The sequence below is a fragment of the Giraffa tippelskirchi genome, chromosome 12 (genome assembly GCF_054371585.1).
Source record: "Giraffa tippelskirchi isolate mGirTip1 chromosome 12, T2T-mGirTip1v1.2.pri, whole genome shotgun sequence".
Taxonomy (NCBI): Eukaryota; Metazoa; Chordata; class Mammalia; order Artiodactyla; family Giraffidae; genus Giraffa; species Giraffa tippelskirchi.
The window spans coordinates 22,017,742-22,044,792 of record NC_137286.1 but is presented as its reverse complement, the minus strand read 5'-3'; the positions used below and the strand labels follow the sequence as shown (position 1 = coordinate 22,044,792).

The 27,051-nt window shown below is 38.4% G+C and overlaps 1 long non-coding RNA gene across 1 annotated transcript in view; it reads left to right on the top strand.

Annotated features, from left to right (window-relative positions):
• LOC145528827 (uncharacterized) overlaps window positions 1–27,051 on the top strand; it is a 103,557-nt gene that overhangs the window by 53,981 nt on the left and 22,525 nt on the right. Inside the window, exons 2-4 of the long non-coding RNA XR_014070726.1 lie at window positions 22,492–22,633; window positions 24,556–24,720; window positions 26,936–27,032. This is a non-coding gene — a long non-coding RNA (uncharacterized LOC145528827). The remainder of the gene's footprint in view (window positions 1–22,491; window positions 22,634–24,555; window positions 24,721–26,935; window positions 27,033–27,051) is intronic.

The window sequence follows — 27,051 nt, the reverse complement described above, 5'->3', positions numbered from 1 at the left end:
TTCTCCTTGGGAGAATAAAGTTATTTTAGTCTGAGTGTAGAACAACTCTACAAACTTTATATTGTATTAATATAAGATTTATATTGTATTAATTTTCTAAGTCAGTGACTTCCAATGGTCTCTGACCCTAGATTATTATGTGGCTTGGATATGTACATAATGTCTTCTGTCAATTTTTCATATCATTTTTCTTATGAAAGGATAATCAGTATTTCATGAGTGACATTTATGTCTGGAAAACAGATCTTTGGAAGCTAAATTTATGAGATATCAACTAAAATTTTAAATTGCCACTTTTCAGTATCGCTTTTCAGTATCAGAGCTCTTCCAGACACATACATATCCATGACATTTGGGTGCATTCACAATTTTTCACCATGAAAATCCCAAATTTATGAATGAGAGTTATCTCATTATAGTACCTCTCTATTCATGAGTATTTGTTTTTTGCTGTATTCTTCCACATGTTAATTTTTTGATGTTATATTCTTCTTTATAATGCTCTGAAACAAGGGGAAAAGTGTTGTTTTTGAAAAACAGAGATTATGTTTGCTTGTGAATGTGAAAGATGTAAGCTTTTCTTTAACATCATCTAATATAAAGTCAGAGAAGATGTAAAATTCAAACGTGCTTATTAGACAGAAGTCTTCCTTTAAATCTACCCAGGAATTTTTCTTTTAACTCTTAGATTAAATATTCTGAGTTTATACCTCATAAAAATCTCTGTAAGTTAAGGAACTTACTGGAAAATTGATTAATGTGGCAATATATTTTGCATGAATCAGCAATGAAATTTTTACAAATCTAATCAATTTAGAAATTTCTTTTTTTTGTGGTCTTTTCCACTTTGGAAATAAGCTTTAAGGAAAGCACCTTTATTTTTTTCCTTTAGAAGAAAAAGTTCTTTTTTAATACAACATAGAAATAAGTTTTTACTTTATAAAACATTTATAAAAGTAAAGCCTTGAATGAATAGACACTTTGAAAAACTTAGAGAAGGACATTTTGGTTGCACCTCAATAGTCAAGATGTGTTGTTTTTGTGACAATACACTCATGCATTCCACCCAACTTACTCTAGGTCATTAAACAGAGAAAATTTAAAATAAATGAAATAAATGATCTTGAGGAAAAGTCTATATTCTGAATTAAAGTGAAGTGTGAAATATCTAGGAAATCTTAGAAACTTTTTAAAGTAAAATTTTGTAAATGATAATGTTTTTCAAATTCAGAAACTCCGTTAATTCCACAGGCTCCTGTTCCATTAAAAATCATGGAATAGAGAATTGATCCTCACCACACTGTGGTCGCCACAAAACTGAAAGTAGAGTCATGTTTTTCAAAATATTTGTTCATGTAACACAGATGATTTTTTTGCAATACAAGTGGTCATGTTTAATGGTAAAATGCATATTTCTAAAAACTTATAAGAAAGTTTTATGGGAAATGATTTTCTGTCTTGGGAAAAGTTTATTTTCCCTTTAGTATTCTCTTCCTGTATTTTCTTAGTTGTCACTTACATCATAAACTTTCATCAGTTGGACTTAATATTTTTATTTCCACTGTGCTCTAGGAGAGAGTTTTAGTAGAAATGTATTGCAAAGCCAGTGAGTTTGAGGCATGGCTTTTCTTTTATTCATGACTTCGGAGGTATTGTTCCAATAAAATATGCTTTCAGGATTGCTGAGGGGATCATATTCTTTTAATAGGCAACAGTAATTTTCTCCAACTACATTATGCCTCTCTGTGTCAGTCTAATAATTATATGCTATCAGTTTTGTGTCATTTCCTCGGGGATTCCCTGTCTGCTATCCACCACTTTTGACTGTTTCGCTTCATTCAGCATACTCGCTAATTGCCATATCAAAGGTTTACTTGAACTCATTTTTAAGGACAATGCATTTGATCATAAAATCAAGCATTTGCAGTTGAGTATGCATTTATGTCAAACTTATAGCTTTAAATTTCACTTAGGGGAAAAGCCTCATATTTTAATGCAGGTTTTGAATGCAGATTTACTATAAAATAAGTGAATAATAATGCCGGGTTATTTTGGAAAGTGTTCTTTTATGCAATCGCTGCATTTAATACAGTCACAAAATGGCAGCCCAACAGGTGGTCTTTTCAGAGTGTTAAGCCACAACAATCAGGACAAAAAGGACACCAGAATCTAACGTTCTTCAGAATTTAAAAAGCTGTTCGCTTTCTTTTGTTGATTTTCAGATTTAGTCATGTTCATTATTGTTGGGTCCCAAATGCAGGACATTCTTTTTTGACATTTTGCCCTAAATAGACACTGACCGAGGCTGACTCTCCAACTAGCTGTTTTGTCACATGCAAGCGGAAACTAGCCATGAACAATGAGTGGGCATTCTTGGTTCTTAAATGGCTAAGGAAAGGACCAGTTTTGACACATTGCAAATCTGGCAAAGTCTGGGTTAACAAAAGTGTGTTTGACAAAAGATGAAGTTTCTTTTCCTATATTTTCCCTCAAAGTATTTAATTATGTGGTAATGCATTTTCTTCTTCGCCTGGAGGATTATATGCCCTAGTGACAGGGCCATTCACTCTGTGAGGTTATCATGTAGAATCATGGACCATACCATTCAAAAGCTTTCTCTAGCAAGAAACTCTTCTTTAACTAATAATTGTTCACTAAAGGGAGAAGGACTCCAAAAATATGTAATTTCATTGTAGCATTATTGTTACTTTATAATAGTAGAATTTTGTAAGGTACAGTTGTTTGAGAAACTTCTCAGAAAATTGATAAAGATGGCAATATATCTTTCTAAGCCAAAGAGCAGGCTACATTAAATAACACTGTGAAGGATTTGAGTTTATAAATGCTCAAGTGAATGAAAGAAGGATAAAAGAAAATAACTTTTATACTTAAGTGCAAGACTTAAAGTATCCTTTAGAGTCAGTTGTGAATACCTTCTTCACTGGAAAGTCCTTTTAAGTTGAGGTTTTAAATACTAATATATATAAAGCATGGCATTGTTTATATTTCCATAAGGCTAAATAATCCTCCGCTTAGAGAAAGAGGCAAGTGATAGGTATTTGTGAGAAGAATATGTAGATCTTATGATAGGAATAAATTAGCATATTTGTAATAAATTGCCATTCATTTGCCATAAATAAATAGGTTAAATAGCTGAAATGGTTTTATCTGGGTAGTGTCATAGAAAGAAAGAAGCAATAATAACATCTTACTCTTCAGCGTTTTAAGTTTTATTTAGAAACACAACCTAGGGAGTGTTCTGGGCTGTGCCAGATTCAGCCAAATCACCCTTGTCTTCTGCATCAGCTGTTCAAAGAACACTGATGCTCAGAAGGGTGAACCTGAAGCTTCTGGACTTCTGAGTTATCTGCACAATCATCAGAAAAAGATTTCATTACATCTGGCAGAGGTTTTTTTTTTTTTAATCTCTTTATATTATTAAATCTTAATCCTTGGCAATAAATACTGTGTGAATTGTAAGTGGGGCTTTCAGTTTTACAGACAGTTTTATTTTTCCATGGTATGTTTTTAAAACAATTTTTTTGGAGGATAGGTGCTTTACAATGTTGTGTTATTTTTTGCTGTACCACAAAGTGAATCAGTTATACATATACATATATCCCCTCTTTTCTAGATCTCCTTCCCATTTTCGTCACCACAGAGCATTGAGTAGAGTTCCCTGTGCCATACAGTAGATTTTTATTAGTGATGTATTTCATACATAGTAGTGTATGTATGTCAATGTGCTTTGTGGCTCAGTCGTGTCCAACTCATTGCAACCACGTGGACTGCAGCCCACCAGGCTCCGCTATCCATGGGATTCTCTAGGCAAGAATACTGAAGTGGGTTGCCACGCCCTCCTCCAGGGGATCATCCCAACCCAGGGATAGAACCCAGGTCTCCCTCATTGCAGGCGGATTCTTTACCGTCTGAGCCACCAGGGGAGCCCATATATGTCAATACCAATCTCCCAATTCCTCATACCCCTTCCCCCACTTGGTATCCATAAGTTTGTTCTCTTCACTTATGTCTCTCTTTCTGCTCTCCAAGTAAGTCCATCTGTACCATTTTTCTAAACTCCACAGATAAGTGATTTTACTCGATTTTTGTTTTTTCTCTTTCTAACTTCTTTCACTCTGTGTGACTGTCTCCATGTCTATCCATGTCTCTAAAAATGACACCATTTCTTTCGCTTTTTATGGCTGAGAGTGAAAAAGTTGGCTTAAAGCTCAACATTCAGAAAACTAAGATCATGGCATCCGGTCCCATAACTTCATGGCAAATAGATGGGGAAGCAGTGGCTGAATTTATTTTAGGGGGGCCCCAAAATCACTGCGGATGGTGACTGCAGCCATGATATTAAAAGACGCTTACTCCTTGGAAGGAAAGTTATGACCAACCTAGACAGCATATTAAAAAGCAGAGACATTACTTTGCCAACAATGGTCTAGTCAAGGCTATGGTTTTTCCAGTAGTCATGTATGGATGTGAGAGTTGGACTATAAAGAAAGCTGAGCACCAAAGAATTGATGCTTTTAAACTGTGGTGTTGGAGAAGACTCTTGAGAGTCCCTTGGACTACAAGGAGATCCAACCAGTCCATCCTAAAGGAGATCAGTCCTAAGTGTTCATTGGAAGGACTGATGTTGAAGCTGAAACTCTAATACTTTGGCCACCTGATGCGGAAAGCTGACTCATTTGAAAAGACCCTGATATTGGGAAAAATTGAAGGCGGGAGAAGAAGAGGGCGACAGAGGATGAGATGGTTGGATGGCATCACTGACTCAATGGACATGAGTTTGGGTAAACTCCAGGAGATGGTGATGGACAGGGAGGCCTGGCATGCTCTGGTCCGTGGGATCATAAAGAGTCGGACACGACTGAGCAACTGAAATGAACTGGATATTCCATTGTATATATATGTACCATGTCCTCTATATCCATTCCTCTGCTTGTGGACACTTAGATTGTTTTCCTATCCTGGATATTGTAAGTAGTGCTGCAATGCACATTGGGGTATGTATCTCTTTTTGAATTATGGTTTTCTTTGGGTATATGTTGAGGAGTGGGGTTACTGGATCATGTAGAAGTTCTATTTTTAGTTTTTTGAGGAACCTCCATACTGTTGTCCATATAGAGACACACAGTCTTTTAAAAATGGAGTTTATTGTGATGCCCATAGCTTTTATTAGCCTGGCCTAAACAGCTTTTATTCTTTACGGATTCCAAGGCTTTCTGGTTTAGAGAATTTCAGCCTAAAATTCTATCTGATTTTTAAGGTAGACCTAAGTTTTCCCATGTAAATTTGGACTGACCTCAAAGAAGATCTGGCAAGAAGAGACCAAATGGGTTATGGCCAGTCCAGAAAATGGTTTACATTATGTCTATAGCTTATATCACTTCCACCCACATTCCATTGGCCAGAACTGGGTTAAATGGTCCCTATCTAACTGCAAAGGAGGTTGAGAAGTGTAGTGTTCCTTAACTTCTAGAGAAACAAAATGGTATTGGTGAATCTCTAATAGATCTCAGTCACAGTGATCTTTACTCCAGGTTAGAGATCATTTGCTTTTCCTCCCATCACTCAGGTATCCACATTTCCAAGCTTGGCCTTCTTTTGCACATATCTGAAGTGTCTTGACCTCTCTAGTCTGCATTATAGACTTGGTTGATTGTTAGCACAGGATAAAAACGAAAACGTCTTTCCAGTCCTTCCAAAGCATTTATAACTGATCTGGATTTTGGTGAAACAGCTTCAATTAGCTTTTTCTGGCATAAATAAAGGGAAGAATGTCTCAGTGTTTACGTGTGAAAACTCTGGCCCATTACTTCTCTGTGTGTGTGTATGTGTGTGTGCTCAGTTGCTCAGTTGTGTCCAACTCTGTGACCTCACGGACTGTAGCCTGCCAGACTCCTCTGTCTGTGGGATTTTCCAGGCAAGAATACTGAAGTGGGTTGCCATTTCCTCCTATAGGGGATCTTCCCAACCCAGGGATTGAGACCATGTCTCTTGCATCTCCTGCACTGGTAGGTGGATTCTTTACCACTGAGCCATCTGGGAAGCCCTTAAATGTGTTTAGGTTCATCCAAATGTCAGATCTAAACACACACACACTATACATACACACATACATACATATACACATACATACATATACATACATATGCATACATATATATATACATATATATATACATATATATACATATATATATGTATATATATATATACACATGCACATTGTAAATTTCTAAGAAAGAAAACTGAAAGGTTCTGAACAGACATTGTGGTATCAATGGTGCTGCTATGTTAAGTCGCTTCAGTCATGTCCTATTCTCTGCAACACTGTGGACCATCGACCACCAGGCTCCTCTGTCCAAGGGATTCTCCAGGCAAGAATACTGAAGTGGGTTGCCAGGCCCTCCTCCAAGGGATCTTCCCATTTTAATGGTACTAATTATAATTCAAAGCAAGATAATAAAGGTATGAGATTCAATATAGTATATTACTAAAGTGGAAAATATCTGTTCATTGAAAAAAATTAGAATCAGTGCTATCCATGAACTAATTTGAGTGGATGATGGCTCTCTGGGTTATCAAACATTTATCTATTTACTTACTTTTAACAGATGGTTATAATTTTTTATCCGTGATTCAAAGTATAAGAAGTCTTCACTGTGAAATTTAACATCAAGTAGCATTGGAGATGACTGTCCTTTTATAAGTGTTCTTGGAGGGTTTGCAGTATATTGTGAAGCTAGAACACTGTGCCATGATTAATTTGGGTGGCTAGTCTACCACATGGACAGAAGCAATTCACTTGCACTTATGAAACTGATTGGTAGGGAGTCTCTATTTCACTGCTGAGACCAAATAGATTTTTCATGATATTGTTATGCTAAGTTGAACATCACACCTTTATGTTCTCTCCATTTGGCCTTGAATAAACATCAGTACAGTAATAACCTAAATGGTTTGCAAGTGGTCATGAGCAGTTGCCCATCTGCTTGGACAGTATTATACAAATCAATTACATGGACACAAAAGCCAAACAAATGTGAGTGAATCAGCAACAGAAATGAAATGGATGAACTGTTAAGTTTTGTTCATCATATATACCCCCTTTAGTAACCAAAGATGGGGAAATTACACTCATTAACCTTGAAAAAATTAGATGATTTGTGCATAATAGGTTTGAAACAATACCTTTCTGTTCCCAGTTGTGATGAGTATTTTGTCCAGCACAGGCATAGTTTAATTAAAGGTCTGCAATGGAGATAGTTTTGATATGGTTTGTTCCTTTCTAGAGAGATTATGTCATAACATTAGCATGTATTTGTTTTCATTCTCTAAAAATCCAATTGCTCAGTTATGCCAGATAAAAGTGAACATTGACTATCCCAAGAGCAAAGTAAGTATTTATTTAGTTTTAAAAAATCAGTGCTGAACCGGTGGCTAGGGCCTTACCTTGAGAGAGGCCAAGAGAAACACTGTTTAAGCTTTCTAATGGGTGTTTGTTAAGAGAGTCTTAAGCTAGTCATCTCTGCCATGAAAAACCTATTAATAGGGAATTCCCTGGTGGTCCAGTGGTTAGGACTCTATGCTTTCAGTGCTGTGGGCCTGTGTTCAATCCCTGGTCAGGGAACTAAGATCTGACGTACTGTGCACAGCCAAAAAACAAACAAAAACTTAATGAAGAAACCTTGCATGTTGAGATAAAATTAAGGCAAAATCTGGAACACTTAGTTTTTCTGAGGCTATTCTTCTCCCATAATAGGAGGACTCATTGAGATTACTTTTGCAGCCATGAGACTGTTGGGGAGATCATTACTGGGAAATGCTGAGAGATGGGTTTTGGGTCCTGGTTCTGTTTCTTATAAGACACTTCAGTATCATGAATACATGGTGATTGTCCCCTCCCCTAACAGGGAAACCTTCAATTTACAGGATCTAGGCTGAAAATCCAGTCACATTCTTTCAGAACTGCTTTGGAGAAAGCCATTGGCCATGAGTTCTCTGAACTGAGGAAAGCCTATGCATTAATTAATAGGTTTGTATTGCAGAAAGGGAATATTATACTGGTGTAGGAATGATTTGATTGCTTGGATTAAAAAGTGAGCTGTGTAAGTGGAGAGTTATACCATAGATGATAGTTAATTTTATGTGTCAAATTGACTGGGCTGTATTTCTGGGTGTGTCTGTGAGGGTGTTTCTGGAAGAGATTACTGTGTGAATCATTGTACTGAGTAAAGAAATTTGCTTTCACCATTACATGTGGGCATCATTTGATCTGTTGAGGGCCTGAATAGAACAGAAAGGTGTAGGAAGGGCAAATTTGTTCTCTGTTGAACTGTGGGACATCCATCTCCTGCTCTTGGACCTGGATCCTCATGGTTTTCAGTCCTTTGGATTTGGACTAAAGATAAACCACCACTGAAGCTTTCCTAGGCCTCTGACTTGCAGATGGCAGATTATTGGACTTCATTCTCCTGAATCATGTGAGCCAATCTCTCTTAATATTGGAATGGTCCAAAAGTTCATCTGGGTTTTTCCATAAGATGTTTTGCACATCTTATGATGTTCATTTCCCAAGTGAACTTTTTGGCCTACCCAGTATCTATCTGCCTGTCTGCCTATCTCTCTGTCTATGCTATTGACCCTGTTTCTCTGGAAAATACTAATATGTTCTGATATAGACTAATATGTATACCTAAGACATCTCATCAGATGTTACCAGCCTGGACAAAAGATACCTTGATGCTGTAAAACTACCTAAAATGATCACAGAAAAACTATTTTCTTTCCATCCCTATTTTTTGTCAATGTTTTCCACTTATCTCATGCTATTTTTTTTTTTTTTCGAGGACTAAGTCTGTGCTAGGCCCTCTGCTAAAAACCTTGCATCTTTCATGTTCTTCATACCTCCCTCCCTCCCACAGCAGCTTCTGACATGTGATGTGATGTAAATCTAACATGTTCAAAGCCTTAAATTTTTAGCTCGTTCTGACGGTATGTCTGGGCTCTTTCTAATTCCCATTTGCCATCTTTCAGTGCATTTTTTTTTAACGAGCACCTGCACACATCTTGATTCCTTAATCACTCTGGGTTGTTGCTTACCATTGTTATGTTTTCAAAGCTCTTCATGAATCAGGATTAATCCAGAGGACTTAAGCTTGGCACTGGGGGAGTTAAAACACTTCAGAAGTAGTGTATGTTCTTAATTAATACAGAAAGAAGAATCACTTATAATTTACTAAAAAAAAATATCCAGTGCTGATCTAAATAGCATTTTGGAGTAAATGCATATGGAGTGAACAGTCTTCTATGGTTCCTCATTCACTGATTCTTCCTGCTGGTGTGAGGGCTGTTCAAAACAGCACTTCACTTTTTGGTTTATTTATTAAGATCCTGCACTCAACTATAAGAAATTAGCCTCCTAGAGATGAATCGCTTTCTACACAGCAAAGAAGAAATCTGTTCCTATAGCAAAGATGAGAACCCTGCATACATTCCCTAGGCAGACAATAAAGGATCAGATAGATTTATTGCATAGCCTATTCCCCATGTGAAATAGGGAAGCTGAGTGTTTAAGTAACGTGTACTATAGTGTCTGAAAGAGTGATCTCCTTACTACCCATTAGACATGGGGGACGCCTGAGACGGCACCATGATGGGTTTGGGGGTGAACTTTTAAACTCAAAGCTCTTTAGTAATTGAGAAATAGAATGGATTGAAGAAAAGTGTCTCCCCCATGCAGGATATTCTGAAAGCTAATAGCATAACTGCAAAGGAAGAGACATTGAAAGATCCTAGTCAAGCCCTGTGCCAGATATGTTAAAACCTGCTGCAAGTCACAGTCTTCACTTTTATTATCTGCAGAACTCTCTGGCAGTGGGAATATCTCTCTTCCCCCCTGTTCTCCTCCAGGGTACTGGCGGTGGCTTTACTGCATCGGAATGTTCAAAGACCTCCCTGCCCCCTACCTGTTCCATTTCCAGGGAGCAAATGCTAGTTGGACTTCAAGTGTTTAAACAAAAATAAACTCCTCAGTAAAAGCTGCCTCAAGGACACAGGTGTACTGATTTATGGTTGGCTGGCCTGCCTATGTGATGCTGTCTATAAGCCCCAAGAGGCCAGATGGGGGCAAAAAGAATTAGTAAGTTTGGCCTTGCCTCTCTACCCTCTCATTTCCTTTTTCATCTTTTTTCTTAGCTGCTTTATTAACTAAGTAGAAAGGCACAAAAACATCCACCCATATTTAGAAAAGCTCATACATGGCTCACACTATGCCTGCCCCATGAGAAGGGTGTACCTGTATGTGTATATATTATATTTACGTGAGTGTGTGCTTAGTCACAGTCATGTCCAACTCTTTGCAACCCCATGGACTACAGCGCACCAGGCTTCCCTGTCCTTCTCTATCTCCCAGAGTTTGTTTAAATTCATGCCCTTTGAGTCGATGATGCCATCCAACCATCTCATCCTCTGTCATCCCCTTCTCCTCCTGCCCTCAGTCTTTCCCAGCATCAGGGAATCCAATGAATCGGCTCTTTGCATCAGGTGGTCAAAGTATTGGAGCTTCAGCTTCAGTATCAGTCCTTCCAGTGGATATTCAGAGTTGATTTGCTTTAGGATTGACTGGTTTGATCTTACAGTCCAAGAGACTCTCAAGAGTCTTCTGCAGCCTCATTGTTCGGAAACATCAATTCTTCAGCACTCAGCCTACTTTATGGTCCAACTTGCACATTTGTATATTACTACTGGAAAAACCATAGCTTTGACTATATGGACCTTTGTCAGCAAAGTGATATCTCTGCTTTTTAATACGCTGTCTAGATTTGACATAGCTTTTCTTCAAGGAGCAAGCATCTTTTAATTTCATGGCTGCAGTCACCATCTGCAGTGATTTTGGAGTCCAAAAAGAATAAAAAGTTTCTCACTGTTTCCATCTATTTGCCATTAAGTGATGGGACCGAATGCCATGATCTTAGTTTTCTGAATGTTGAGTTTTAAGCCAGCTCTTTTACTCTTTCACTCTCCTCTTTCACTTTCATCAAAAGACTCTCTAGTTCCTCCTCACTTTCTGCCATTAGAGTGGTGTCATCTGCATATCTGAAGTTATTGATATTTCTCCTGGCAATCTTGATTCCTGCTTGAGCTTCATCCAGCCTGGCATTTCACATAATGTACTCTGCATATAAGTTAAATAAGCAGGATGACAATATACAGCCTTGACGTACTCCTTTCCCAATTTTGAACCAATTCATTGTTCCATGTCCAAGTAACTGTTGCTACTTGGCCTGCATACAGGCTTCTCAGGAGGCAGGTCAGGTGGTCTGGTATTCCCATCTGTTTAAGAATTTTCCATAGTTTGTTGTGATCCACAGAGTCAAAGGCTTTAGCATAGTCAATGAAGCAGAAGTAGATGTTTTTCTGGAATTCTCTAGCCCTTTCTATGATCCAACAGATGTTGACAGTTTGATCTCTGGTTCCTCTGCCTTTTCTAAATCCAGCTTGTACATCTGGAAGTACATGTTGAAGCCTAGCTTGAAGGATTTTGTGCATTGCCTTGCTAGCATGTGAAATAAGTACAATTGTGCAGTATGAATATATGTATGATCACTTCATTCAGCTAAGCGGTTTTTAACCTGTTCAGATATAGTCAGTGGAAAACTTGTTAAGTAAGCGTTAGTTTCTGGCCTGACTCCTAATACCTACTTTTCATAATACCTCAACAATTCTTTGAGAAACACTGAGAAGTGACTATGGTCACAAAACTCCTTGGTCCCTGAGGTATGCAGCCCCATCCTCTTTTTTTTTTTTTTTTTTATAAATTTATTTATTTTAGTTGGGGGCTAATTACTTTACAATATTGTAATAGTTTTTGCCATACATTGACATGAATCAGCCATGGGTTTACATGTGTTCCCCTTCCTGGACCCCCCACCCACCTCCCTCCCCATCCCATCCCTCTGGGTCATCCCATTGCCCCGGCCCTGAGCCCTTGTCTCATGCATCGAACATGGAATGGTGTTCTGTTTCACATATGATAATATACATGTTTCAATGCTATTCTCCCAGAACGTCCCACCCTCACCTTCTCCCTCAGAGTCCATAAAATTGTTCTATGCATCTGTGTCTCTTATTCTGTCTCGCATATAGGGTTATCGTTACCATCTTTCAAATTCCATATATATGCATTAGTATACTGTATTGTTGTTTTTCTTTCTGGCTTACTTCACTCTGTATAATGGGCTCCAGTTTCATCCATCTCAGTAGAACTGATTCAAATGTATTTTTTTTAATGGCTGAGTAATATTCCAACCTAGATGTCCATCAGCAGACTAATGGATAAGGAAGCTGTGGTACATATACACAATGGAATATTACTCAGCCCCATCCTCTTAACCTGAATAGATTGACCTGCTTCCTGGTGAGCTGGGTTACCCTTAGGCCAGCCTTTTCCCCTCTCACCCTCTCTGTCGAATCTCAACAAATCTGTGATCCATTGCCTAGAGATTTGGTAGCTGACTGGCCAGTTCATGGGGTGAGTGAGTCATGATGCAACCATACATATTAATGCAAGATCTCCACCAGGTAGTAGGGAGGCTGGTTCAAGAAGTTGCCATTTCCTGTGCTCCTGGAATTTCAATATGTGGGTCACCACCAGCTGCGCCCCGGGCCTGGATTAGCCTGTGTCTTTGAAAGGGCATGAAGTGATTTTTCAGAGTGACTGGCTCTCTGGCCAAAGAGAGTCTGTATTCTAGAATTTTTGTCACAAACCTAGATGAAAGCTCCTTTTGGAGACAGAAGACCCTCTGTTCCCTGTAGCAAGGAATGTTACCCTGCTGGGCAACCAATGCACTCAAACAGCTGACTTTCAGAGGATCTGTCTGCTCATCAAACCTCCTTGACCAGTGACAAATACCAGGCTATGTGAGAGAGGTTGTGTTAAATGACTTAATAACTGGATTTCTTCTCTGGAGCATTTTATTTTTAGTAGTAGTACCTCAGCAAGAAGAACATCTCTTGAATTCTGTAGTTCAATAGAAACTATATTTATGGCTGTACTTGTCATATTCCAAAAAAAATTCAAAACTGATGCTCTCCATCACTCTATATCTCTTCATTTGAGAAGAAAATTTGCCTTTCTTTGCTCTTATCAAAAGGATAATTCCTCATAATTTTTTTTCCAATCAAATTTTTGCCTTTACTCTAGCTGAACATCTTCCCCCTTTTATTCTCTTGCTATTCAAGGTTACCTCAGCCTTTCCTCAACCCATCTTCTTTCTGTCTAACTTAGCTGTACTGTGAATGTATTTGCAGCTTTTTGTAAAGAAAAGAACGTGGGCTTAGAGAGTGAGGGCAGGTTAGCCAACTCTGCCCTGTACAGAGGGCAAGACTTAACCTTTCTCAGTCTCAGATCCATTGTCTGCAAATAAGGGTAATAATCCAAGACTTTCTCAGCCTGTTTTAAGGATTAAATGAGATAATGCATGAGGCCTTCATCCTTTGTCTGATTTGAGTAGATCCTCCCTATTGTTAGTTCACATCAGCTCTTTCTTCCTTTTTCTCCAGTTTAGACTCTACTCTTCTCTGTTAGTTGAAATTCATAGAATCGAATACAACTGCAGATGTTTGCTATTTAAATAACTTCAAATAAACTACATTTGAATAGACTGTGATATTTAAAACAGATCTACCATGGTTTCTTCCAAGCATCCCTTCTCTGAAATTTTTACTTGGAAGCCTAGAGGTTTAAGGTTAAGACCCTGTTTATAATAATAAGTTCTTAGTCAAGTGTAATGTAGTTAATAACTATAGTAATCTACTCTCCACACTGTGGTCAGAAACCAGAGTCATTTTTCTAAGGAGCAAGTCCGACAGGGCCATTTCCCTCCTTCTCCCGGCCCCTTAAGCTGATTTCCCAGGTCTTTTGGACTGGGGTCCTTCTCTCTCCAGTGTCCTCCTCCCACTCCCCTCTCCCCATCACCTAACACAGGGCTCTACACACAGCAGCTAAACCACAGTTGTAAGCTGAACAAATAAGTATATGAAGGAATCACGAAGAACAAGGAGGTCACACATTCCATAGCTTTTATTAAGCAGTAGAATTCAACAGATGGTGGCCATGTTGCTGCAAAAAAAATTCATTTATTAATTTAAAATATATATCTCTATTTGGCTGCTATCAAAAAAAGACATAATTGGGAAATTCAATCACAGTGTTTGGATTTTTTAAAATATTTATGTATTTGGCTGCGTTGGGTCTTAGTTGTGGCACATGGGATCTCCAGTTGTGGCCTGTGAACTTCCTAGTTGCAGCATGCGGGATCTGGTCCCCTGACCAAGGATGGGACCTGGGTCTCCTGCATTGGGAGTGTGGAGGCTTAGCCACTGAATCACTGGGGACATCCCTGGGTTTTGTTTTTTTAAGGTAATTGTTTTCCCCATGGGAATTTTCAATTTTGTCACTTATGTGTCTGGTTTATTTTTTTGGAAGACAAACCTCTTTTCTACAGTTTACAGCAGATGTTAGTGTTAAGTGGAAATCAATTATATTAACATATGTGCATATGTATTTAACATGTGAAAATAGTAAGAATGGAGAGATAGCAGTGCCTATGTTTTCTCAAGTGTTTTCATAAACTTACGACCCTTCAAAATGTGCTGAGAAATAAAAATTTTTGATCACAAATTAAATTTGCTTTTATGCTGGAGCTGTTCACATGTAGATCATTTTTCCAGAGGAGGGAGCAGACAATAAATGTGATATTTAAGTAAATTATGTAGTTGGTAAGAAGAAACAATGTTAGGAGCAATGGGGGGAAAAAAAATAGGGCAGGTGAGAAGAAATCTGGAATTGAGGGGTAGAAGGAAGGCAGGATGTACTTGGGTCGGGGTAGCAGCCGTTTGTAGGGTTGCCAGATTTAGAAGAAAACAAAACAAAAGGCTAGCCAGTTAAATGTGAATTTCAGATAAACATGGAAGTATTGGGTACCTAAGAGGCTATTTATTGCTTACCTGAAATTAACATTTAAATGTTGCCTGGTGTTTTTTCTGGCATGTTAACGTCCTTGAGAGTGAGGTTTGAGCAAAGAGGGGCAGAGCATGTGGGACAGTCATCTGAAGAAGAATGTTCCAGGCCGGGAGGTAGGCGTTTGGTGAGCATACTGGGGCAGTGAGGCACCAGGTATGTCTGGACCAAGGGGTGGAGAGGAGATGGTCAGAGAAGGAAGAAAGAAGACAGGCAGGTCCTGCAGATTCTCTCTTGAGTGAACCAAGGATCCACTGTAAGGCTCTTGGCAAAGAAGTGGCTGATGGGAACTGATGAGGTCACACTGGTGATGTGATCTGAGTGATCATTCTGGCTGCTGGGTTGAAAACACAGGCTGACGTGCTGGGGCAGAGGCAGGCAGACCCCTGGGGGGTTTCGCTGTTACCCAGGGACTCCGTGTGATGGTGGCTCAGGCTGGGGTGCAGTGGTGAAGTGAAGAGAAATGGTTGGATCTTGAATATGTTTTGAAGAGACAACAGAATTTTCTGACAAACTGAATGTGGGAGATTAAAAAAAGAAAAAAGGAGCTAAAGGTGGTTTTTGAGCTGAGGGCCTGGAAAGATGGGAGTGGCCACTGCTGAGATGGGAAGGATGTGACTGGAAGGGGTCAGAGGAAAAGATCAGGAGTCGAGTTTCTGAAGCGTCGAGTCTGGTGGGAGACTCAGGACGGCTAAGCAGTGGGACTGGTGGGACTCGAGCATGCCATGGGCAGAGGAGTCTGGTCTGAACAGGAGATGTCAATTTTGCACTCTGGATAATCGCCGTGTATAATAAATCAGCATTTCCAAGGAGAAATGGCTTGTCACCATCCTCTTGAGGAAATTTTTATTTCTTCCTTGTAGTTTTAGTTAGGAAATGTCTTGTTCTCTGAACCCGTTGCTTTCTTTAGTTTTCTATCACCCAAACTTCACTTACGAAAAAGAGGGCTCAAGTGTGACATATTTAAAACATTTTATCACTTTTTACCCTCCTAAAATCCAGGAAAGTAGGAAGAGTCATTTTTCCTATACAGTGACCCTTCCAGTGAGATTTTTCTCAAATTTGTCCTCTAGGATCCCGTTGCTGTTGCTGCTGCTGCTAAGTCGCTTCAGTCGTGTCCGACTCTGTGCAACCCCATTGACGGCAGCCCACCAGGCTCCGCCGTCCCTGGGATTCTCCAGGCAAGAATATTGGAGTGGGTTGCCATTTCCTTCTCCAATGCATGAAAGGGAAAAGTGGAAGTGAAGTCGCTCAGTCGTGTCCAACTCTTAGCGACCCCATGGACTGTAGCCTACCAGGCTCCTCCGTCCATGGGATTTTCCAGGCAAGAGTACTGGAGTGGGGTGCCATTGCCTTCTCCAGGATCCCATTAAGGTATTCTTATTCTTTTTTCATTTGACTTTTGGCTCTTTCTGAATCAAGATGTAACCAGTGAACCAGTGAGGTTGCTCAGTCATGTCCGACTCTTTGCGATCCCATGGACTGTAGCCTACCAGGCTCCTCCATCCATGGAATTTTCCAGGCAAGAGTACTGAGTGGGTTGCCATTTCCTTCTCCAGGGAATCTTCCTGACCCAGGGATAGAACCCAGGTCTCCCACATTGCAGGCAGTTGCTTTACCGTCTGAGTCACCAGGAAAGCCTAGATATAACTAGGATATAAATTCACACACATGCCTAGGCCAAGGCTTGCTGCATTCTGAGTTTATATGGAATATATAGCAACTTCCAATAAGGAGAAGGTGATAGCAACATTTGAAAAAGAAGCATTTTGAACCTAATATATCCAAAGTACCTAGGTTTCAGGGATCTAATAGCTGGGGCTAGATTGGAGAGGATATGGCCTTAAAGAAGACATTATATTAGAATTTATTCAGAAGAGAAATTCTGAGTTTTTTTAAACAATCTTTTAAAGGGTTCCTAGCATATCATAATTTTAAGTTACATGAAACTTTGTTAAACTACTCTAAAACCTTTGGATTAGGAATGAAGTAATTTGGTTTTAATCTTGATTCTGTGACTACTTGGTCATGAAGCCCTCGGGGCAAATCTTTTAACTTTCAACAATTTTTGTAACAAAAATTAGATTTTTTTTACATCTAAAAAATGAGGAATCAAGCCTCATGTTACCCCTTTCTAGAGTAAGAATGTGGTGCAATTCAGATTACTGTATGAGAAGTTACTTTGAAAACATAAATTAAAGGGATTACTTCCCTCTTGTCAGCAGTATTATTTAATATAAAAATAATCCTTTCTATTCTATCATTGACATAAAACTTAAAATTTGGCTTGTTGACACAATATAAAACAGCGTCAGGGACATATTTTTATTTCTTGAGGGAAGAAAATGTTCCTTCAGTAATGATGTTTAACTGATGAAATGAATAAGAGTTTAAAATCTTAAAGTGTTATTTCCATTAGTTTCAGGTTTGAAATTATTTTTCTGAGAGCAAGCAATTGTAAGAAAGACTTAATGGAGACATAGGCACCTCCCAACACTGATCTTGTTTTCCAGCACAGTCACTTGGAAACATTAAAAACAAATTTCTTGATCAATTTATTTAACACAGGGATTTTAATTTCCCATTTACATCACTGCCTGTATGTCCCTGAGCTTTACACAATACTTGTCATCTATTTGGTTTGTTCATTTATTTTTTCTTTAGCTACGAGTAGAGAACATTTGGCATGTGGGTGCTCAGTATTTTAAATTGAACTAAATTACTCTAAGCCAGTCCTGCAAATTTAATTCCTCTTGGCAGTGATGGGTTTAGGAAGGTGTATGTGTTGCAGTTCTGGTCAATGAGATGTAAAAAGAGAAAGTCTCAGAAAAAAGAGACACTTGAGGAGTGTCAGAAGACTACATCTTCTGCTGTCCTACCTACATTGTTTTTCCTGGATGTGATGCCTGTAAGTGTGGCAGCCATCTTGCCCCCATGAAGGCTCATGGGGGGACAGAGCAGAAAGATGGGAAGAATCTGTCTCTTTAATGAAATTAGTGGATTAACCAATCTTGGACTTCTCTTTTTGTGCAATAACAAATGTCTTCATTGTTTAAGCCAGTTGAGTAGAAGTTTTCTGTAATTTGTATACAAAAGCAGCATAATAGATACACAAACCCTAATGATTAGCTTTTCTGGTTATTTTCTTTCTCTTGATCATGTTAGTTATGCTTCTTGGGATTCCAGATCCCCTGAGTTTTCTTGAAAAGAAGTAACTGGGGCTGTTGTCAGTGCAGTATATAAGGACATATACGGCTTAAGGCTTCTGAGGGCAGCAGTTCCACCTGTTTTGTGCATCACTGTATACCCAGGCTCTTTATAGTGCTTGTTTTTTAATACAAGTTGAGTAAATAAATGAATTTTCCACAGTTCCTTTTATATCATAATGTTATACTAGGCTGATCATCTCAGGCAAGAGAATAAGGTTAACAGAATGTCTTTTCAATTCCTTTTTTTTTTCTGATTTTGTTTATAAAGGCAAGTAAAAGTAGAGGCCATGACTTTTCAAGCATCAATCATTTTTTATTTTTTCCCCCACCAGATTTGTTAATTGGCACGAGAGGTCATCTATACTTGTCTTTCTATTGAAACAGATAAAATGAGATCACAATTCCCAGAACAAGGGATAAAAAAGAGGTGGTGAATAGAAGCTGTTTAATAGGCTGCCATATGAAGGCTGAAGTTCTTTAGCAACAGTGAATTTAAAAGGATATTTCTCATGCTGTTAAGCTCTAAATGTTTAAATCAGCTAGAGTGGTACAAGAAGAAACAGAATTTTCAGTTAAAAATTGAGCATATATTTTATGCTTTGTTAAACTTTCCTGTATACCACTTGAAATATCTGGTTCTATCTATATTAAATAACTGGTTAACTTACATCCCTCTTTTAAAATTATATTCCAGCATATCTCTAGGGTTGCTTGTTTTCCAAGGTTGGAAGCTATGTGTTTTGGAAACCTACCCATGCCAGAGGCTGCCACACATAATTCAGGGTATCCGCCAAGACGTGAAAAGAGTGGAAGCCATTTAGATATCCCTCATTTGGGAAATGAACATATAAACTCCAGTTTATTCATATATTTGAAATATTAATTAACAGTTAAAATAGGTAAAGTAGATATACATTAGTTAACATGGTTAAACTCAAAACTGTGTTCAGTGAAAAGTAGCGAGTTTTAAGTAGGATACGATAAACATAACATGCTAAAAACAAATCAGTATTTTTAAAATATCATGAAAATGATGCATACCAACTTTAGGATTGTGGCACCCTCTGTGAGAGAGAGAGATTGATTTGATTTTCACTATATCTCTACTTGGCCTTTTCCTTTAAAAGTAAAAGCTTGAAGTAAGTATGGCAAATGTTAACTCCTGTTAATTCTGTGTAGTGGGAAATGATTCATATATTATTGTCTGTACTTTTCTGTATGTTTGAAATAGTTCATACTTTTTTTAAAAAGGGGTTAATTTCACAATTTTGGAATGACAAAGATCTATTATTATCTTAACTCCTTCTGTTTGATAGTCTAACCTTATATCAATATTAAAACTTTTAATTATAACTTAGAAAATTTTTTCAAGTGTTTTGTAGCAGTGTAGATTAAGGTCATCCCAGAAAGGCCACTTAAAGACACGAAAATAGTACTTAGAATAAATCAAATTTCTCAGCCAGTTCTGTGCTTACCAGGAAGTGCAAGTTATAAAAAATAAGAACATTTGAAGCGTTTTGTCCTACAAGGATGGGTTGTTTTTTAAAGTATCCCAACTTTTTCCATATAGAAAGCAGTTTGCCAGCAACTTAAATGTTTACTGTTTTAAAAAACAGAAGCATGTCAATATTTTGCAGTCCAAGGATTTTCTCATGGTTTTATTCATTCCTCTTGACTAAAGTTTCCTAGAGAAAGTATGTGGGAAAGTGACCTCATGTCTTTAAATTTCTTGGAACCATTTAAAAAACAATCTTATAAAGTGATTTTATGTTCTTATCTAAATATGTGATTACTTTTTTTACTTTGGTACTATTATAAAGTTACCATTAAGCATATGAATTTTACAAAGCTCTTCATATTTGAAAAATATATCTCAACTTTCAGTATACCAGGAAAAATACCATGTGCACTGATTAATCTTAAAATTTAACAATATATATTTAAGTCACTTTATGAATAATTTTACAGAAGTATAAAGGCATGGCCTAATTAGAACTTTGAAAATTTAAGCATAGTGAACACAATTTTTATTTCTTTTTTTGGGGGGGGGGTGCTTTGAAGTTATAGACCCTTAAAATGGACAGTGTCAGTTGAAGGTAACTGGTCATTACCTGCCATGCATGAATCTGGAAAACACCCATCTTGTAAATATTGACTCCAGATTTCAAATACATTTCAATTAGATGCTGGCTTATCGTTACTCTGATTCTTCTTGCATGTGCACTACCAAAATGCAATATATTAAAAAACTTTGACACAATTTTTTGAAGAAAGATGGCAATTATTGGAAAAAATTTTAATTTTTAGATTTACAGGTATGAATAATTAGAATGACAAGTCCAGTAATTTTTCATTTCTACATCATTTATTTATTTTTAGTCACGTTTGTGTTGTTCTTCAGTCACTCAGTCATGTCCAATTCTTTGCAACCCCACGGACCACAGCATGCCAGGCTTCCCTGTCCTTCACTATCTCCAGGAGTTTGCTCAGACTCATGTCCATGGAGTTGATGATGCCATCCAACCATCTCATCCTGTTTTCTGTCGCCCCCTTCTTCTCCTGCCCTCAATGTTTCCCAGCATCAGAATCTTTTCCAATGAGTCAGCTCTTTGCATCAGATGGCCAAAGTATTGGAGCTTTAGATTCAGCACTAGTCCTTCCAATGAATATTCAGGGTTGATTTCCTTTAGGATTGACTGGTTTGATCTCCTTGTTGTCCAAGGGATTCTCAACAGTCTTCTCTAGCACCACAATTCAAAAGCATTAATTCTTCGGCACTCAGCATTTTTTATGCCAACTCTCACATCCATACATAACTACTGGAAAAACCATAGCTTTAACTGTACGGACCTTTATCGGCAAAGTGATGTCTTTACTTTTTAGCAGGATTAATAATCTGTCTGGGTTTGTCATAGCTTTTTTACCAAGGAGCAACCATTTTTTAATTTCATGGTTGCAGTCACCGTCCAGTCATTTTGGAGCCCAAGAAAATGAAATCTGAGTCTGTGTTTAGCATTTTTCACCTGGGAACTATATCAAGTAAATTTTGGTGGCTAAACATAAAAAACAGTGGACAAATACTCCCAAACTATCCACTTAGCAAAATTAGATGCTCCATGTCCTTGTCTTAAATTATTGCATAATGAAGCCCTTCCTGTTGAGTAACTGGATGAGAATACCTTATTTCCTTGTTGTTCTTAGAAATATCTGATTCACTCAGCCATTCTTGAGTTTGAAAAAACTTACTTAGAATATGCACCTGAAGGCTCATAGTCTGAGATTTTGCCTTGATGATCACTTTCATCAACATCATTAGGATCTAGATAACCCTCTGTCTCTTTGCATCCACCTCTGATTCTCTTAATAACTGTGAAGATTCTTCTGTTGATTTTCTCCTATTCATATTTGTCATTATAGTCAAAATGAAAAATTCTAAACTCTCAACTGTGGTCTAGGCCATACCACCCTAAATGTGCCCAATCTCATCTAAACTCGCAACTGGATTCATTGAAGGCCTTTAAAAAAAACAAACAAGAAAACTCAAAAGATGGTGTCTTTCTAGAATTTTATATTTTCTTAAAAGATGATGTTAATACTGGGGGAAATGCAATATGGAAACTAAGGATGATTAATAGTGATCATCATTTATTGTAGAATAGTTACATGGGAATAATTCATTAGTAATAATTAAATAATTCCTGAGATAATGAAAAAGTAAAATATTTCAAAAGATGTAAGAAAAATTGGATAAAATTAAATCACTGAGATCCCATAATATTACTCTAAGATACATTATTAGAGTAATAAAAGGGTCCAATGGACTCTCATGGGGACTGAAAGATATAATGGGCTGTATCCTATTTATAAAAAAAAAAAAAATTCTCTTTATCCCTGGGAGAAAAATTAAGAAAAACTAAAAGTCATGAAATATCAATCCTTACAAATAGTTGCTCAAAAGAAACCAAAAAGCTGCAGTTTTGTCTAGCGACCCCAACTAGTATCTCTAGGATTAACAATCATAAAATGTTTTCAGTTAAAGTTACAGGATAAGAAGTATCTCTTAAAGAGCTAAAAACTTTATAATGTGGCAGAGATCACAGGGGCAAAGTTCTGCATCCATGTTTTTTTTCCCCATAAGGCTTGGCAAGTGTGTCTGTTCTTGAAGATCCTAATACTAAAACCAAAGAAAACTGGTCCAGGGCAGATAGCTGACCAACTTGAGAATGTGAACTCCTTTTTTTCCAGGTTTTGAATAATAAGAAACAAACTCAGGACACCGGAACCAAAGGGCTGGGTCAAAGCTAACGGCAACATGGAGCTCAAAGTCTCGAGCAAAACCAGGTTGCAAAGATATCTTGGAAGCCAGACTTCAAACGGAGCAAAGCAGGTATGCAGAATCCAGATAACAGGCCTCTGTGAGGGAGAGAGGGTGACCAATCCCGGGTGAACTTCCTGCAATTTGAATTATTCACATTCTTTGTAACAACACCCTTTTACTTAAGTCAGAGTTGGTTTTCTGTTTCTTGGAAACAACGAAATCCCTAAAACAGAAATCAGTGCCAGGAATAGGATTGTATTAGGCTCTGAGTGAAAAATGTAGAACTGTCTGTGGAGTGGAGGCAGAGGGGTGGGGTAAAGGCATGGGTGCAGAGATTTCCCAGTCCCATAGAAATCAGGTGGCATAGAGGTAAGAGGTGGCGAGATACCTAAACAACTGCCCCAAATCTCTTGAGCCCAAGCCACATGTCACTAAAGCCAAAGCCTCAGATATAAGTTCTCGGATGTTGAAATGTGGGAATGTGTTAATTCCCTACGGACGTAAAAGTCAGTGGCAAGGAGTTCCCAGTACCAGCTTGTTTGGCTAAAAGTAGACTGGAAAAAGCAGGTAATTATGTATCTATATTTCATATTCTTTTCTGCTTAGATTGTTGAAGATAAGATCCAGATATTATTCATTAATTTGGAAAAACTCAGGGTTCCAGAGCCTGGCAGTTGAAAGGACGATAGCTAGCAATAGCTAGACTGGTTGAGGAAGCTTAGCCTTTTTCCACAGGATGAGCTTGCCTATCACCCCCACGGCCCTCAATTGCCAATCTCTAGTAAAACATGTCCCTAGACTGGAATGTAATTGTGGAGGGGGTTTTAAGGGTAGACTAGGGAAGAAGTGCTTCCTGTCCTACAATCCTCTTTGAGGTCACTTTTCCTCCTTTATTCTCTTGAGGACAGAGCCATTAAGAATAATGGGGTCTAAGAAGAGCTGAATAACAAAAATCCTGAAGGAATGGTCATTAGGTGGCCTGGTGATTCAGAAGGCAAGCTTACTCCACCCCCTATTCCCCTCAGAAACTCCTGGCATCACCTTTCAGTCAGTGACACACTCAAGAAAGACAATGATTGAAAGCCCACTAACATACTGGGCAGTTACCACCAGAACTGTAGTCTTAAGCAGTAATACTAACTCATACCAACACGGTGCATCCTGGCCTCTTCTGGAGGCTCCAACTCAAGTAGAAAAACATGCTGGCACCAGACAGTACTTACTGGAGAGAGGAGGACTCTCTAATGTCCTCTGAAGAGCAGGTCTGAAGGACAATTGAAAAAGGAAATCCTTCTAATAGCCAGATCCTAGGACTGGCAGGTGTGAGTTCCTACTTACTTTGCTGCTGCTGCTGCTGCTAAGTCGCTTCAGTCGTGTCCAACTCTGTGCGACCCCATAGACGGCAGCCCACCAGGCTCCTCCGTCCCTGGGATTCTCCAGGCAAGAACACTGGAGTGGGTTGCCATTTCCTTCTCCAATGCATGAAAGTGAAAAGTGAAAGTGAAGTCGCTCAGTCGTGTCCGACTCTTAGCGACCCCGTGGCCTGCAGCCTACCAGGCTCCTCCGTCCATGGCCGTCCATGGGATTTCCCAGGCAAGAGTACTGGAGTGGGATGCCATTGCCTTCTCCCTTACTTTGCTAGGAGCCAAGAAACAGATTTGGGGTATTTATGTTAGGGGCAGACCAGTGATCAGTATATGATCCTATTTTCTAAGTTTCTTCCCCACCTCTTAAGTCATCCTCCTTTTTTTTGTTGAGGTTTCTCCTATTGTATTGCTGATGTAATAGTAGTAAAATGTGCCAATAAACTCAGAGGTGGTCATTCTGGTAGGATGGTGATTACAAACACCAGATGGAGACCAAAGGGCAGGCATTTGTCACTGTTCCTGTAATACTGGATCACATTAAGCAAGATTATAGTCATTAGTGGAAACAGCTCATCCACATGCAGTTCTTGGGAATGGTTTTAAAGCCCAATTTTTTTTAACCAGGTGACCCCATTTTCAAGGCTTCCACAAATGGTGGTGCAAGTCGTGTGTACATGGCATATTCCTATGAAGAGGTCCTATCCCATTGACCTGGCCACAACTGACTGAGACCCCTGATCACGCTGACATTCAGCCTCTAAAGGACTTAAAGCTAAGAAAGAGAGACAGGTAAGCAAGCGGCGGTCCATGGAATTGTGAGGTTCTACAGAGCTGGGTTAAGAACGTGCACCATGGAAGTTCAAAGGTCATGGGGACAGGGCTAACAGGTCACCCATGTGAGGAATCAGAAATGAAGAGGCTTTCAGGGGAACCAGTTTACAGAGAGAATAAAACAGATGCATAGGTTATTATGAGTAAGAGAAAAGGAATGAGGAGGAGGGATGGAGAGGGAGAGCAGAGAGCAAGGAGGGCAGGAACAGAACTAGACAGAGCCCGAGGCAGCTAGACACACAGCAAAAGAGATGAATGAATCCGCTGGTGACTTTCTGGATGCCACAGTGTCGAGCTATACTTCCTGCAATGAATTCCATATTTCTGATCCTTTTTTAATAACTTTGCTTTACAAGCTATTTTAGGCAGATTTCTGATTCTTACAACCAAACAATTCTTGAGCAAAATATCTGCTCCTTGATTATAGCTGCTTTAAAAAATTTTTTTTTAATTGAAGTATAGTGGATTTACAAGATTGTGTTCTGGGTGTACAGAATAGTGGTCACCTGCAAATTATATTTCATTATAGGTTATTACAAGATAATGGGTCTAGTTTCCCGTGCTGTACAGGGAACTTATCCTTATTGCTTCTCTATTTTATACATAGTAGTTCCTATCTGTTGTTAATCCCATATCCTTAATTTGTCCCTTCTCACATCCCTCTCACCTTTGACAACTGTAGGTTTGTTTTCTAGGTCCGTGAGTCTGTTTGTTTTGTATATATTCATTTATATTTTTTTTAGACTTCACGTTAATGATATTATAAGTATTTATCTTTCTGTGTTCAACTTCACTAAGCATAATATTCTCTAGGTCTACTCATGTTGCTGCAAATAGCAATTACTCCATTTTAATAGGGCTAAGTAATATTCCACTGTATATATACACATTGTCTTCAGCTAATGTTGATGGGCACTTAGGTTGCTTCCATTTCTTGGCTATTGTATATAATGCTGCTGTAAACACTAAGGCGCATGTATCTTTTTTGGTGTGTTTTCTCTGGATATATACCCAGGAGAGGAGTTACAGGATCATATGGTAGTTCTATTTTTAGTATTTTTAGGCAACCTCCACAGGACCACACCAATTTACATTCCAAACAAGTGTATGAAGGTTCTCTTTTCTCCACAGCCTCTCCAGTATTTGTGTTCTTTTTAATGACAGCCATCCCGACAGGTGAGGTGTCACATTGTGGTTCTGATTTGCATTTCGCTAATAATCAGTTAAGAAATAACAATGTTGAGTATCTTTTCATGCACCTGTTGGCTATCTGCCTTCTTCAGAAAAATGTCTGTTCCAAGTTGCTTGCCCATTTTTTGACTGGATATTTTGCTAAGAGTTCTATGAGCAGTTTAGATATTTTGAATATTAACCCCTTGTCAGTCACATCATTTTGCAAATGTATTCTCGCATTCCATGTTTTTTGTTGATGGTTTTCTTTGCTATGCAAAAACTTGTAAGTTTAATTAGGTTCCATCTCTTTCTGCTTTTTTCTTGTATTGGGAGATTGATCCAAGAAAATATTGCTACGACTTATGTTAAAGACTGTTTCGCCTATGTTCTCAGAGTTTTATGGTTTCATGTCTTATATTTAGGCCTTTTAACCATTTTTATTTTTGTATACTGTATGAGGAAATGTTCCAGTTTCATTTGAAGAGATTGGCTTTTCTCCACTGTATATTCTTTCCTCCTGTGAAACTGATTAATTTATCATAAGTATGTGGGCATTTAAGTGTTTAATCTGCAACTATGGAAATATATGTACTGCCTAATATAAAACTGGGGCAGTCCAAAGAGGGGAGGTGCTCAAGGAAAAGGGACTATGTAAGTTGTAACATCTTAACTACTTTCCAAAGACTTAGTTTTAGTCAACAGTAATAATATTTACTAAGCATTACCTTTATGTCAGACATGTTCAAAAGCTGTACATGCATATCTCAACTATTATTACAAATATATTATCCTAACATTTTACAGATAAGGAAATTAAGGCCCAGTGAGAGATTAAAAGTAACTTGCTTAAGGTCAATAAGAGGATAAAAGGTATGTGTGTGTGCTGTGCTCAGTCATGTCTGACTCTCTGAGACCCCATGAACTGTAGCCTGCCAGGCTCTTCTGTCCATGGAATTTTCTAGGCAAGAATAGTGGAGTGGGTTGCCATTTCCTTCTCCAGGGGATCTTCTCGATCCAGGGATGGAACCCACCTCTCGAGCCTCCTGCATTGACAGGTGGATTCTTTACCACTGCACCACCTGGGAAGCCCCTAAAAGGTATGATCTATTTATTTAG